This window comes from Peromyscus leucopus, chromosome 3 (genome assembly GCF_004664715.2).
Source record: "Peromyscus leucopus breed LL Stock chromosome 3, UCI_PerLeu_2.1, whole genome shotgun sequence".
Lineage (NCBI taxonomy): Eukaryota > Metazoa > Chordata > Mammalia > Rodentia > Cricetidae > Peromyscus > Peromyscus leucopus.
The window spans coordinates 66,316,383-66,331,217 of NC_051065.1; positions in this window are offsets into that span (position 1 = coordinate 66,316,383).

Genomic DNA, 14,835 nt, shown 5'->3' on the forward strand with positions numbered 1-14,835 from the left:
TTCCTGTATTCTGCCCTAGAGATGGTGCTGAGAATGTCCTGTGTGAATGTTCTCATGACCATTCCATCCAAAGGTGACGCTGGGTCTGCGACCAGCTGTTGCCCCTGAGATGTCCCTGTCAACTGACTCACCCAGAATGGTGCCACCCTATCTGAGAGCCATGAGGAGGCAGGTGGGGCTGAGAGCCAGCCCAGGCTTGGTCACATATGTAGCAGGCTCCCTGTGGGCAAGCTGTCTGCTTCCGCAGAGGCCCTAGATTGAGAAGAGGGCCTGGGGCTCTGACAGTGGCTTCCCAATGCTGCCTTGGAAGGTGCCTGCTGTGGAGCTTTCTCTAGGCGGGGGTGTGGCATCACCTTCCTTGGGAGTGCCCGACAATCTTCTTCCATGCTGTCTGCCCCCGGAGCCAGCTGTCCATCTCCGTGAAGAGTGCTGCTCCGTCACTACGCTGCCAAAGATTAGTGGCGCTAGCTCACAAAGTCAGTGGCCTGCCAGCTGAGCTGAGTACCAGCACTTGGAAGAACAAAGCCCTCCACTACAGCACCCTGGCAACCCTTAAAGGTAAAGTAAGATCAGGACACTTCTCACCCCTAGGTGGAGAACAGACGGCAGGCTGAGGGAGGTGGTCTGCCTCTGGGCTCTGGGCGGGCATTGCTGAGGGCCAGTTAGGAGAAGCTGGGGGCTGGGAAGGTTCTCGTGCCCGTGGCTTCTGTATCCAGGCGGGCTGAGGTGCTTTGGGAAGGGCAGGAGTGAGGGTGAGAAGAACCCGCATCTCCAGTTGTGAGGGAAGGACACTCCTCCAGAGAAATCTGAGCACCTGACATGTACTGCTACTTTAACACAGGTGGAAGCCAGTTCCTGGGCCTGCTGTGACCCCGTGGTGGGTAGGACCTGTGTGGGCTAGCTCTGCTGTATGGAGTCTCGGTCCATCTCCATGTTCTGTAAGTCGAGTAAGCAGCAAAGAGACAAGAGGGCTGACTGTGTCTGCCCCTTCCTCGGTGGCTTTCTCACGGCTGGGGGTCACGATGGACACTCAGGGCTGCACGTCTGCAAACTACAAGCAGAGCCCACAGTCAGATAACCTTGTCTAGAAGTGGTCTTCCTAGAGTGCTGGGGACCATCCAAGGTGGAGGCTCCTTATCACCTGTTTTCACCTGTTTAAAAATGTTGTCTTGTACTGCTTTTCCCCCTCTCTTGTTAAACTTAGTTTTTATTTTATTTTCTTATTAATATTTTTTTTTTTGCCGGGCTTGGTGGCACATGCCTTTAATCCCAGAGGCAGGATTTCTCTGTGTAGCCCTGGCTGTCCTGGAACTCACTCTGTAGACAAGGCTGGCCTTCAATTTGGCCTCTGCCTCCTGAGTGCTGAAGGTGTACCCCATCACTGCCTGGCTAAAATAAGGTTTTTTTGTTTTTGTTTTTGTTTTTAGATATACAGTATGATTCAGAGGTGGTTAAGAACACTGACTGTTCTTCCAGAGGACTCAGGTTCAGTTCCCAGCACACACATGGCTGCTCAGAATTGTCTAACTCCAGTGTGAAGGGATCCAATGTCACTGTCTGGCCTCCCCTGGCACTTTGACAAACACGCACGCAGGCAGATCACACACATAGAATATAAAGAAATGTTGAAAAGGGCAATCTTCTTAATAAAACGTACGTAACATATAACGTGCCGATTTAAGTGCACAGTGGTCTGTAGCCATTCTCCGCACTCCTCTCCAGAACGGTCTCTTTCTAAGCTGAAGCTTTGACCTGGTGACGTACTGACTAGTTCCTGGGACCAGTCATTCACCACCCCCTTCACTTTGTTTGAGACAGGCTCTCTCTGTAGATCCCTGGCTGGCCAGGAGCTCCCTCTGTAGATCATCATGCCAGGCATTGTTCTCTTTCTCTGTCTCTTTCTCTCTCTCTCTGTCTCTCTCTCTCTTTCATGTGTGTGTGTGTGTGTGTGTGTGTGTGTGTGCACGTGCGCGCGCGCGCTCTAGAAAGTTTATTGCCGATTGCTTGACAGACCCTGTGGGGCTGGATGCATGGGCTGACTGCTTTACCAGGGCCATCTGCACCAGGCTCTTCCTTTCAGGTCGACTTTGCCGTTTGCCTGGTGTTGGATGGAATTCAGGACCTCGTGCACACTAGGCACACCTCTGTCAGAGAGCTGCACCCCACTACCACAGCCCCGGGTCCTGAAGGAAGTGGAGGGGCAAGGAGTGCCTGTAATGGCCATGGAGACCCAGCTGACCATGTCTGCAGGTGTCTGTGCCAAAGACACAACTCTAGTGTGGGGCCGGGCGGTGGTGGCGCACGCCTTTAATCCCAGCACTCTGGAGGCAAGAGGTCTGACTGTGTCTGCCTGGTAGATCTCTGTGAGTTCGAGGCCAGCCTGGGCTACAGAGTGAGTTCCAGGAAAAGGCACAAAGCTACACAGAGAAACCCTGTCTCGAAAAACCAAAACCAAAACCAAATACAAAAACAACACAACAAAAACAAAAACAAACAAACAAACACCCCTCTGAGGGCCCTATTCTACACTGAATGCCTATCTGGTGCACTGAGGAAGAGGTTAAGCCCACATAGGCAGATAGAAGAATGGTTTCTGCAGCATGAACTTGGAAGGAGGCGGAGAGGATCATAGCAAGGGCTGCATTTCCCACTGCCCTGTGTGTACAGCTCCTGTAGTTAGAGGACAGGCTGGACTCAAGGTGGGCTGAGGGGGCAGCCTATTTCCATGCATGTTGTAGGGATACCACGTGCACACCTTAGATGCTCAGCCACTTCCGGGACTCTGGCATCTCCTGGGTGGGGGCCTTAAGTGGTGGATTGGGTGGTGTCTGCAAGGTGCTGATGGGATGAGACTGCTGTCCAGCTGCTGGACTTGTTTTCTCTACCTGCTAGATCAGGGCTGCCCCTGCCCAGACCGCAGACCATGGATCTTTCTTGGAAAGCAGAGAGCATATATTGTGTGACTATTGTTGTGGGGTTCAGATCAGAAACTTACGGTGCAGGAGGATGAGTCCAGGGCCAGGGCTGGTTCCTCCTGAGACTTCTCTCCTTGGAGATAGAATCTTTTCCCAATGTCCCTCTGCTTTGTCTGTCCTGACCTTAAATACCGTGGGTTTTTTTTTTTTTTTTTTTTTCCCTGATAGTGACATTCTGGGGCTAGAACTTCAACTAGCAGACTCTGGGGCACAACAGTCCAGCCCAGGACGGAGTGAAAGCCTGAACTACCTACTCTTCCTGTCAGCTGGCTCAGTACCATGCTCACTACACATTCTGCTCGTCTGGAGCCAGACTCAGGCTTCCCCAGCCTCTTGCAGGTTCCTCGACTGATGAGGGACCTCCAGATGGACAGCCATGCTTCTGGGCCTTGGAGTGGCCAGTGTGTCCGTCTTCATCCTCACCCTTTTGTCATGGGCCTTTGCCCTCTCCACAATGTGTATTTGTAGTAGACAAGCAGAATTTGGTTTGTATGACATAAGAAATGTCTTTCTGGTGGATTAGTCTTTGTGCGGCGACACCGGGTGGCATTGGTGGCATGGGACAATGAGTCTTTCTGATACCGAGAAAGTGGCTTTGATTTATGGCATTGGTGCTCAGCTCTGTACGTTTAGACAGATGGGCTAAAATGCCATCCTGGCTTTTCAACTGGTTTGAGCTGGCTGTATGAGGCCAGCTTGCCCATGAGTACCCCAGGATGGCCAGGTCCAGGGAGAGCCCTCCCATCCCAGTCCATGCACAGGGCCTTTAGCTCGTGGGTGTGTGTTGTGGAGCTCTTCAGCCTCTTCCCTGGTTGTTGACTGGGTATTAAGGCTGGGGCTGTGTAGCCATTGTCTAGGGAGCCTCCGGTTTAGGGACACTGGAGGCAATTGTTAGAGAAGACGTACGCTCCAAGATGACAGATCCCTGGGTCCATGGACAGGCGTGGGGGGCTAGTTTCATCCCCAGTATATCCCAGCCCTGTACTGTTCGTGGTACCATTCATACTGGGTGGGCAGCAGGCAGCCTGGAGCACAACCTACCTAGTTCTCCCAGCCCAGACACAGTCTATAATTGCCTTAACTAGGGTCTGTCCATAGTCACAGCTATGTTCCAGAACCTGCAGGTGCCCTGTTGGGGGCTGCGGATCCTGGAATGACCTCTTCGGGGATGGCTAGAGCCTGTGACTTCCTTCCAGGAGACGATACTGTGTGGGGGTCTGCAGCAGGCTGGATCACCAGGCCACAGTGCCTGGGTCCTCCCTATCAGCCCCCTGACTGAGGAAGGCATGGCTGGCTCTGCAGCATGGGCCTCCCTGAGAGGTTTCCTTCTCTGTCCTGCATCCCTAAGCCTTTAGGTCCCCTGGAGCTGGGAGCTTTTGGACCAGGGCAGCCTGCTCCAGCATCCTGTTGGCTGCCATCTGCTTCCCACCTGATGGTCAGGCCCCACAGACTTGGGAAGTAGGATGGAGCCCGGAGAACAAGACCATCATTTAGGGAAGGAACTCACCAGATAAGGGCAGGCAGGACCTGGACATAATGCCATTGTTGTGTCATGGAGCCCTGCAGCCTGACACTCAGAGAGTATCGTGTATTCATGAGTACCGTCGCTTATGATGGCTGCTCTCCATCTCTGCCGCTCCCTGAGATGTTCTGGTTTTTGCAGATTCAAAATGGCTCTTGAGAAACCGCACACCCTGGGGCCCCTGGATGTGACCTTATGGGGAGCTCAGTCTTTGCAGACAGTTAAAGGTCTAGACACGCCTTTGTTTGCTTTGGGGTGGACACTGGGGTCAGTGCTAGGTTGCTAGGTGACGGGTGGGGTGGGGTTGAGACAAACACAGATAGCTTTGTGAAGAGAGCAGCAGAATGTGAGTGTGTGGCAGGAACCAGGCAGGTCACCTGAAACCTGAGACCTGCTACTAGAGTGAAAACTTGGAGAGAATAGGTGTAACCTCCAAGTGTGGGGCCAGTTGTCACTGCAGCCTAAGACGCAAGGCACGGACCGGGTGCGCTGGGCATGCTGCTGTCCATTGGGAGCTGGGCGGAGCACGCGTCTTCTGTGTCCTCGTTCCTAAGGTCACTACATAAAAACATTGGTTATTTAATATTGTGCGTGATGTGTTTATGGGGCACGCTCATGCCACAGTGCACATGTGAAGGCAGAGTGACTACCTTCACGGGCGGTCTGGGGATCACTCAGGTCCTCAGGCTGTGTGGAAAGGGTCTTTAACTGCTGAGCCATCTCACCGTCTCTAGCCCTGGATGGATCCTTCTTCAGATGGAGTTTTGTGTTGCTCGGGCTGGCCTCAAACTTGCTTTATTTTTTAAAAGTGTGTGTGTGTGTGTGTGTGTGTGTGTGTGTGTGTGTGTGTGTGTGTGTGATGGAGTGCTTACTAACGTGTGCTGAGGTCTGTGATAGGACAGTAGCTCTTAACCTCCAAACCTGATATCCAGGCACAAATAAAGTATTTGGTGAGAAAGTCTCATAAGTCTCACCAAGAATCTAAGTACTTCTCAGAGAAACAAAACAAAACAAAACAAAACAAACAAACAAAAAAAAAAGCCTGGGCTACCAAGTGAGTTCCAGGAAAGGCGCAAAGCTACATAGAAAAACCCTGTCTCGAAAAAACAAAACAAACAAGCAAACAAACAAAAAACCAAAAACCTCTGCCCAGTTGTTTCAGGATGCAACATTTTAAGTGGTCACAAGAGGGCGCCTCAACAAAAGAAAACAAGACCACATGGATCAGCGCCTGTTTCTGAAGGTGCACACCAGCATGATCACATGTATGTGTGTGCACATACTAATACCTGTACTCAAAAAGCATGCTCATGTACAGAAATGCATGCATGAACATACAGTTCACATATATTCTCACACAAACATGCAAGCATACACATGCACAGGGGCACTTGCACGTGCACACAATGCACATGTGAACACATGCACTCACATATACACTCACACAAGGGCACACACACACTTGTATGCTCATATATATGAACATTTATGTGCATGCAAGTGGACCCTTGCACACATGTGTATAGAAGTAAAGACATGCCAAAGACAGTGGTAAACGTAGTCCTGTTCTCCCACACTCGCGACAAGCAGTGATTTGTGTTTTCTGATTAACAGAGAAAAATAAAACCCATTGTTAGTATTTCCAGTCCTTTCTGTGTACAATAATCCTGTCAACTGCTGAGCTTGATACCGCCCCAAGTACAATGACAAGAGACTAACTGTGTCCACAGAGCTGCTGGGTCGGCCCCTGGCTGCAGGCACAGAGGGTGGCATCCATCTTCCATGTCACAAAACCCCTTCCAGCCTTGTTTAGGAAGCACACAGTGGGCTCCCCTGCTGGCTCAGAACTGTGCTCGCCTGAACATCCTGTTCTCCAGGGCGCAGATAAGGAATGGGGCTGACAAGTTAGATGGGGTCTCTCTCTTCCTGGTTTTCCATCTCTCCCTCCTGGACTGTCCAGTGTGAGCCAAGTGTGTGCCACCTTGTATCCCCGACTTTCTATAAATTGTGTGGAAATTAAGCTGCAGAATAAAAAGAGAGAACCCCCAAATATCCCAGCTCTAGTCATATCCGTCAGAAAAGTCATTGCCCCTCACGTGATGTCCCCTGCTCCCTATCTAAGACACAAGAATAGGGGGACTTGACGTGGACGAGTCCCAGAGTCAGCAGTGACACAGGAAGTCAGAGCAGCCTGCGTAGACTGGCTGCAGAAACTTTGTTTTTGCATCAGAATCTCTATGTGGCTCAGACTGGCCTTGAACTCTCAGCCCTCTGGTCTTAGCTTTCCCAGGGCTGGGGTTACATGTGTGTATACCACAAGTAGTGCCAGGCTTTAATTTTAAATTAAATTATATGTTAAATTTCATTTATTTAGTTTTTTTTTTTTTTTTTTTTTTTTTGTTTTTGACATGGTTTCTCTGTGTAGTCCTGACTGCCTGGAACTCACTGTAACTCACTGTGTAGACCAGGTTGACCTAGAACTCAGGGATCTGAGTGTCTCTGCCTCTCAAGTGCTGGGATTAAAGATATGAGCCACCATACCCAGCAAAATTTTCAAAATTTTATTTTATTTTATTTTGATACAGGGTTTCACTATTGAGGGGGATCTGCACCCTCTTATTCTCCCAGGGTACTACTCTTGAGCAGGGAGAAATGAGAATATGTAGATAGAATTCTAGAGGAGAGAGACAGACAGAAACACAGGATAGCCTCGGGAGGGCCTGGGTCCAAACCCACCAGCCCCTTCTGTCTCTTCTAAAGAGCTATTTAAAGGAATGCCCAGGGGTGGAGCAAAAGACCTCCCCCCCAGCACAGCCAAATGCAGACCATTCTAGACACCTGGTGACCATGTACATGGTCAAGCCATCCCCTAAAGCAGCCCTGCTGTGTAAAGCAAGCTCAGATCTCACTAGGAAACCTTTGTGGGCTCCCACACACTATGTAGCCCTGGCTGGACTGAAACTCAATGTAGACTAGGCTAGCCTCAGACTTTGAAATCCACCTGCCTCTGCCTCCAAAGTATTAGAATTAAAGATATGTAGCACACCTAGACCCAGGTTTTGGTTAAAAACAAACAAACAAACAAACAAACTTAGAACATTTTAGTTGTGTGTGTGTGTGTGTGTGTGTGTGTGTGTGTGTGTGTGTGTGTGTGTGTTTTACGGGGGGGTGCCATGCACGGTGGGCATGTAGAGATCAGAGGACAACGGAATTGTCTCTTCCACCAAGTAGGTCCCAGGGAATGAACTCAGGTTGTCAAGCTTGGCAACTACAACCACTGAGCCATCTTTGCTGTCCCCTGACTTCAGTTTTGAGGAAGGTCAATGACTTACGATTGACATGAGACTAGTTAGCCAAGGCTCACGTGAAGCATGTTAGAACTGCAAGTAGCATGGCAGTAGCTGTGGACTCTCCAGCACCTTCCTGTCTAACTCCAGAAGCCCTTGGGAGAGGAGACTCCACTTAGGCACACCCCAGCTGCCTTCTAGGCATAGGCTCAACACGCAGCAGCTGGTGTGGGACCAGGAAGGGTACAGCTAGAAGGACATTCACTCTCTCCTCTTTCTGTGCTCTTAGACTTTGCTCCTCAGTTTTTAGCTGTATTGAGAAACACTTAGCTCTAAGTGCTGTACACCATGGAGAAGAGAAATCCAAGACAGACTCGAGGCTGAGATGATGTCACAGTGAGCTAGGCAGCTGTTGTATTTCTCTGAAGGTTGGGTATCCATCCCGATGCTAACATGGGGGCAGGCTGAGCCCAGTATTAGGGGACTCTCCTGTGGGTGCCTCACCTCTGGCAGCCTCTGCTGTCTCTCTTCGTTACTGGTTCTGTGCATTACATCCAGTTTAGTCAGATGAACTCGATTAGGTAGCAGCTCAAATGTGAGATCATTAAACAAAACTGTAAAAAATAAATTGTCATAAAGATATGACCACTTGGGGCGCTAGAGAGATGGCTCAGCAGTTAAGAGCACTGACTGATTTTTCCAGAGGACCTGAGTTCAATTCCCAGCACCCACATGGCAGCTCACAACTGTAACTCCAGGATCTGACACACTCACACAGACATACATGCAGGCAAAACACCAATGCATATAAAATAAAAATAAATTTGAAAAATGACCACTTGGATGAAACAGTAATTGCTTTAAAATAGATACTTTTGTTACCACTTTCAAGGACTCGTATTAAACAAAAAGTTTCAAATTTGGTATGAATAGCAGTAGAGATTAGAGCTGTCATAAGAAATCATGGAGCCGGGTGGTAGTGGCACACGCCTTTGATCCCAGCACTTGGGAGGCAGAGGCAGGTGGATCTCTGTGAGTTTAAGGCCAGCCTGGTCTACAGAGTGAGATCCAGGACAGGCACCAAAACTACATAGAGAAACCCTGTCTCGAAAAACAAAAAGCAAACAAACAAAACAACAACAACAAAAAGATTGATGGTTGCCAAGAAAAAGTTCCAAATACTGTAGATCAGTGGTTCTCAACCTTCCTAATGCTTTAACCTTTTAATACAGTGCTTTGTGTGGTGACCCCCAACCATACCATTATTTCATTGCTACCTCATAACTGTAATTTTGCTACTGTTATGAATTGTAAATATCTGATATGCGACCCCTGTGAAAAGGTTGTTCCATGCCAAGGGGTCATGACCCACAGGTCGAGAATCACTACAATAGATGGAGAAAACTAACTTAGGAATTTAGAGCATTTGACTTTGAAAATCTTATGGTATTCAGTTCTTTCCTTAGTGGTAGACAGATCCGCTGTTTCTAGAAGGAGCTGCCTGCTAATTTTTTTCAAAGTCTCCATTCGAGCTGGGCATAGTGACACATGCCTTTAATCCAAGGACTGGGTGGAGGCAGGCAGTCTCTGTCAAATTTGTCAAGGCTAGCCTTTTCTACATAGTTAGTTTCAGGCCAGCCAGGGCTGTATGGTGAGGTCTTCTCTGTCTAAAAAAAAGAAAGAAAGAAAGTAAGAAAGTAAGAAAGAAAGAAAGAAAAACAGGGAAGAGGAGGAGGCAACCTTTACTTCCTATTGAGTATGTACTTCCTGTTTCGTTTTAATCAAACTTTCACTTCCTGGTCTGAAGAGTCACAGGCTTTAGTGTCCGTCTCCACACCCCAGTCTGTCATGCACACCTGCCCCTTCTGGACCAATGGTTCCCCATTCTCTGCCACCCTTTTCTCTTTGCTTGTGGTTATATCCATGGTTCCAAGCAGTCACAGAGGAAGGAGGACGTGGGAACTTGTGGACAGTCAGCAGAGTCTTGAGAGTCACCCTGACCACACATACATAGCAATGGGCTGTTCTGACATAAAGGTCAGCCACAAGAGCCTGGGAACAGGCAATCTATTTATGCAACAGCTGGATGTTGCTAACGATAAAATAGCCAGTGTAAAAAGGCACCACGAAAACTGGGTTGCACAGCAAAAATAACAAAAGAGTAGTTCTTTTTTTTTTTGGTTTTTCGAGACAGGGTTTCTCTGTGTAGCTTTGTGCCTTTCCTGGAACTCACTTGGTAGCCCAGGCTGGCCTCGAACTCACAGAGATCCGCCGGGCTCTGCCTCCCGAGTGCTGGGATTAAAGGTGTGCACCACCACCGCCCGGCAACAGAGTAGTTCTTAAGCAATTGGAACATGAAAAGAAGCCATTTAAACATGTACAAAAAAGAGTATCTGAGAGGTACTCATGAGGCTCCAGCTGGACGGGAAGCTCATGGACCCCTGCTGCATTCTGGAGCCACAGAGTCTTCTCGCAGGTGTCCTTTGTCCCAGGGCCACAGCCCAGACAGAGAGTCACTAGCCCTGCGCCATCAAGCTGCACCGAGCCAACCAATGAGCAGTTAGTGCCACAGGGAACGATTCTTACGATTGTTTTTATTATTATTGTGTGTATTAAAGGGTGGGGAATGAAGACAACTGTGAGTCATTCTGGGACTTGAACTCAGGTCTTCAGGCTTTCAGGTGGGTGCTTTTACCCCCTTGAGAACATCTTGTCAGGCCTTGAGCAGCTTTAAGTATCCAGTGCCCCGATTGTCTTTGAATGGTTAGAGTTTCTGTATTTCACCCTATGAAGTGTGTTGGAGTCCTCTCTGCCAAGATGAACTTGACAGGTCGGCTGACTAGGGATGGTGCTCCTGTTTGCTCCGTGGCTTCGTTGTTTAGGGGAACACATATGGAGGAATATGTGGCTCTTTCAAACAGTCGATTTGTTTTGATTTCTGCCGTAGACTTTTTATCCAACCAGGCAGACGGCGAGGATACTGACTGGGTCTGTGGTGTTAGTGGCTCCTGAGCAGCCAGGGGTTGGTGCTTGGGAGCCTCAGAAGAGGATTCAGCTAAGGAAGCATTACAGGTGTGGCCACCTGGACACCCTTCCAGTCAGCGTCCCCATGCCCACAGGAGGTCATTGGGTCGTTTTAATGATGCAAGGTCACAGATGATCCTGTTCTCACTTTGCTGATGTTCCGGATCCCCTCCCCACCCCACCGTGGACAGTGGTCAGTAGTGTTCACATCTGCGTCTGTGTGCTGAGCCGGGGTGCTTTGAAGGGTCCACGTGAACTCTGCAGAACACGGGCGGGTCCAGAATCAACCTGTTGCTGAAAGTGGCTTTTCCACTTGACCTTAGGGAAGCCATCATTTCCGAGGAAGGCACCAGCAGCTTTTCGGATGACATCATTTTGAGGATGTTGAGGAGGGGGAGGAGGAGTCTCCCCTATACTGGTCTGAGGCTGACTGGGAGTGTTGTGCTGGCCAGAGTGCCTGCTGGCTTTGAGGGTACAGGGTGAGGAAGGATGGCAGGCCTTTACAGGTTTGTCCTAGGTGCTTTCCAAGGTCCTGATAACCTTCAGTTCTGCAGTTCAGCCTAGAGCAGTGAGCTCCAGAGAATCCCAAGAATTTCTGTCTTTGCTTGGCTGTGGAGGCAGTGTGGAGGCTGCCTGGTGTCCACTCAGCATCTGGGCAGACACAGGGCAGAGCAATGAGCTCTATGTTCTAGATCAGTGCCACTTTCCCATGAGTCCCAGCGGCTAGCATGCTGCTCAGGAGGGCATGACTGAGTTGTCCCGTGAAGTCTGGGAACATAAGGCACACCAGCTAGCAAGATGGCTTTCTCTTCTCCTGACACAGACACTGTCACTGCTTTGCCTGGAGTCGACAAGAGTCATCGGACCCACCTCACACTAAAGGCGTCAGGAACCCATGTGATGCTTGAAGGCTCTGAGCTGGTCTGAGGCCACTGTGGTGGGGTGGGTGGTTATGCTTCCTAGAGAACTGTGCGGGCAGCTTGCTGCCCATCTAGCCCCGGCTCCGTCAAGAGGAAGTTGGGGACTATGTGGTGACTGCTGTGACAAGGACCATTTCTAAGGGGAAAAAAGTGAAGCTTTCAGAAGCAAGGCCCCGGGAGCCTGAGAGACGGCTCAGCAGTTAAGAGCACTGGCTGTTCTTCCAAGGACCTGAGTTTGAGTCAAAGTATCCACATGGCAAGGGTCACACTCTCTATGCCCCCCGAACTGGCAGTTTTGAAGGTTTCTGTGGCTCTGGAGGTGACCTCCACATGGCTTTTCAGGTTTCAGTGGCTCTGATAGTCACTCACACACAGCTTGTGGGTTTCAGCGGCTCCAGTGGTGTCCTCCATAACGCTCTTCAGTTGTGTTTCATTGTGTTTCTAGTGGTTCTACCAGTGTCCTCAAACTGCCAAACATAGAAGAAACACATTCTCTTCATAGGACCCCAGACCCCCAGATCAAGTGGTCAGGGTCAGGCGAACCACGTTTGGTCGTGAGGAGTCAAACTCCAGTGTGGTGGTTTGAAAGAAAATGCCCCCCCCCCTCCCCCCAGGGAGCGGCACTATTAGGAGGCGTGGCCTTTGGAGGAAGTGTGTCACCGCGAGAGCAGGCTTTGAGGTCTCTTTTTCTCACTCGAGCTTCCCTCAGGGTGACAATCAGTTGACTTCCCACCGCCTTCTGGTCAAGATGTAGCCAGCTCCACATCTGCCTGCACGCTGCCATGCTCCCCGTCGTGATGATAATGGACTGAACCTCTGAAACCACCTCTGTAAGCTGCCACCTCAGCTAAATGGTTTCTTTGTAAGAGTTGCTGTAGTCAGGGTGTCTCTTCACAGCAGTAGAAACCCCAACTCGGAAAACCAGGCCTGTCTAGAGCACCCCTCGAAGTCTCATACCAGATGGTTTCCATGGTGATCCCTCCAGTGCCCTCACTGGAGGATTTCCCTCACACCAGCAGTCAGGCACTCTTCAGAGGTCATGTGATTCTTGGAGCACTTGGCAATGAGATGGCATCGTTTACAAGCTGTGTTGATGAGCGCCAGGCGCTGTGGCAGCTGGCAGGGCTCTTTATAAACGCTACTGGCCTTCTGCGTCAGCTAGAGCTTCTGCAGCTTGAACTCACACGTTCTCCCTTCCATCCCTAAGCACTCCTTCCCCGTTCTCCCTCCTCCACCATCAGCCCCATTTCCTCACCTTCACTCTTTGTGAGGAGCCGCGCGCGCCTTACCCTTCCCCGTCCTCTCCCTGGTGGGCGGAGCGGCTGTGCTTCAGCTCCTGTTGCTAGGACTCTGTTGCTAGGACTCTGTTGCTAGGATCCGGCTGTCTCCATCCTCGGCGGGAAACGTGTAATGAATTATGGATGGATGGTTGATTCTCTCAGAGGCCTGATCTGTAATGCGGATGAGCTCAAATCGCCCCCTTTTCTTCTGGTTTCTTAAGGGAAAAAATAATCAGTTTTAAATCTGAAGCAGCGCTGTTCAAACCCCAGTTGGCCCTGGCGGTGGCTTCTGATGAGGTGGGCGATAATTCTCGCACAGAGGGCCCGGCCAGGCTCTGCTGTTTGTCCTGGGTGCTTTGCAGGATTTTCTCTGGGCCTGTGGCCCTATGGACCGCTCTCTTTTTTTCCTCTCTCTCTTCGTGCTGAGGGGTGAAATGGGGTAGAAATACTAGGTGTGACATTTTCTAAGTACATGGCGTTCTCCACCTCTGGGACCCAGTGCAGGCACTGAAGGCCAGGTCTCAGGCCCTCCTTCTTTCTCTTCCCTCAGTTAGGGACTCCTTTTCCAGCCCCTACCCCAGAAGGCCCAGGGCTTTTGTGTGCACAGGTGAAGGAAGGCCAGAGAGGTCTGCGCAGGAAGGGCCTGCACTGCAGGGTCACTGTCCGCATAGTGGCCCTGGAACTACCCTACTGCCCTGAGCCCGGGGGACAGAGGCTCTGTTCCCTATCCACTTTTCCTTTCCAGCATCCAGTGGCTGTGTCCCTGAGAGTGCATGTCAGGAGGAAGTCTCAGGCCTGGGTGAACGGCCCATGTGTCCCCTGGGGCCAGCTCTAGACTCCAGCCTGGGCAGCAGTGTTGCTGTGGTAAAGGTTGCTCAGAACCATCGACAGGACCTTGCAGCATGAAGAGGCACCAACCGGATGTGAGAAAGTCTTTGGTTTGCTCTGGAGAGATGTTCAGTGGACCAAGTGCTTGCAGTAGAGCCTGTGGTCTGCCTGAGTTCAGATCCCTAGCACAGACACGCACAGACACTGGGTATGGGGGTGTGTGACTGTGATACTGGTGAAGACAGGTGGGGGCCAGGGGCTTCTTGGCCAGCCAGTCCACTGAAACAGTGAGTCCAGGATCGGTGAGAGACCTTGTCTTAGACAGTGAGATACCGTGGGGCAGGGGTGGCACACTCCTTTAAGGCCAGCACTTGGGAGGCAGAGGCAGGCAGATCTGAGTTGGAGGCCAGCCTGGGCTACAGAGCTAATTCCAAGACAGTCAGGCTACACAGAGAAACCCTGTCTTGAAAGAAACCCCTGCCTCTCCAAAAAAACAACAAAACAAAACAAAACAAAAAAAAGTTACTGAGGAAGCCACCTAAAGTCAGTGTCTGGATTCCATTTGTGCACACATGCCCACACCTTAGAGAGGGGGGGGGAGAACAGAAAAGCTCAAGAGTAGCTTGAGAGATGGCTCAGCAGTTAGAGGCACTGGCTGCTCTTGCAGAGGTTCAATTCCCAGCAACTACACGGCAGCTCCCAACTGTCAGAAACTGCAGTTCTAGAGGATCCAATGCCCTCTTCACCAGGCACGCACAGGTAGTGCACAGACATATGCGGACCAAACACCCACACACATAAAAATAAATGATCTATTAGACAAATCTTTAAAAAAGGAAGGCTTTCCCAATTATTTATGTGACCAGGGATATATCCAGACTGGAACATAAAGAACTCAAAAAATTAAACACCAAACTTTCTTCTCCAAATTATCCAGTCAATAAGTAGGCAACTGAATTGAATAGACAATCCTCAGAATAAGAAGTACAAAGGGCCAAT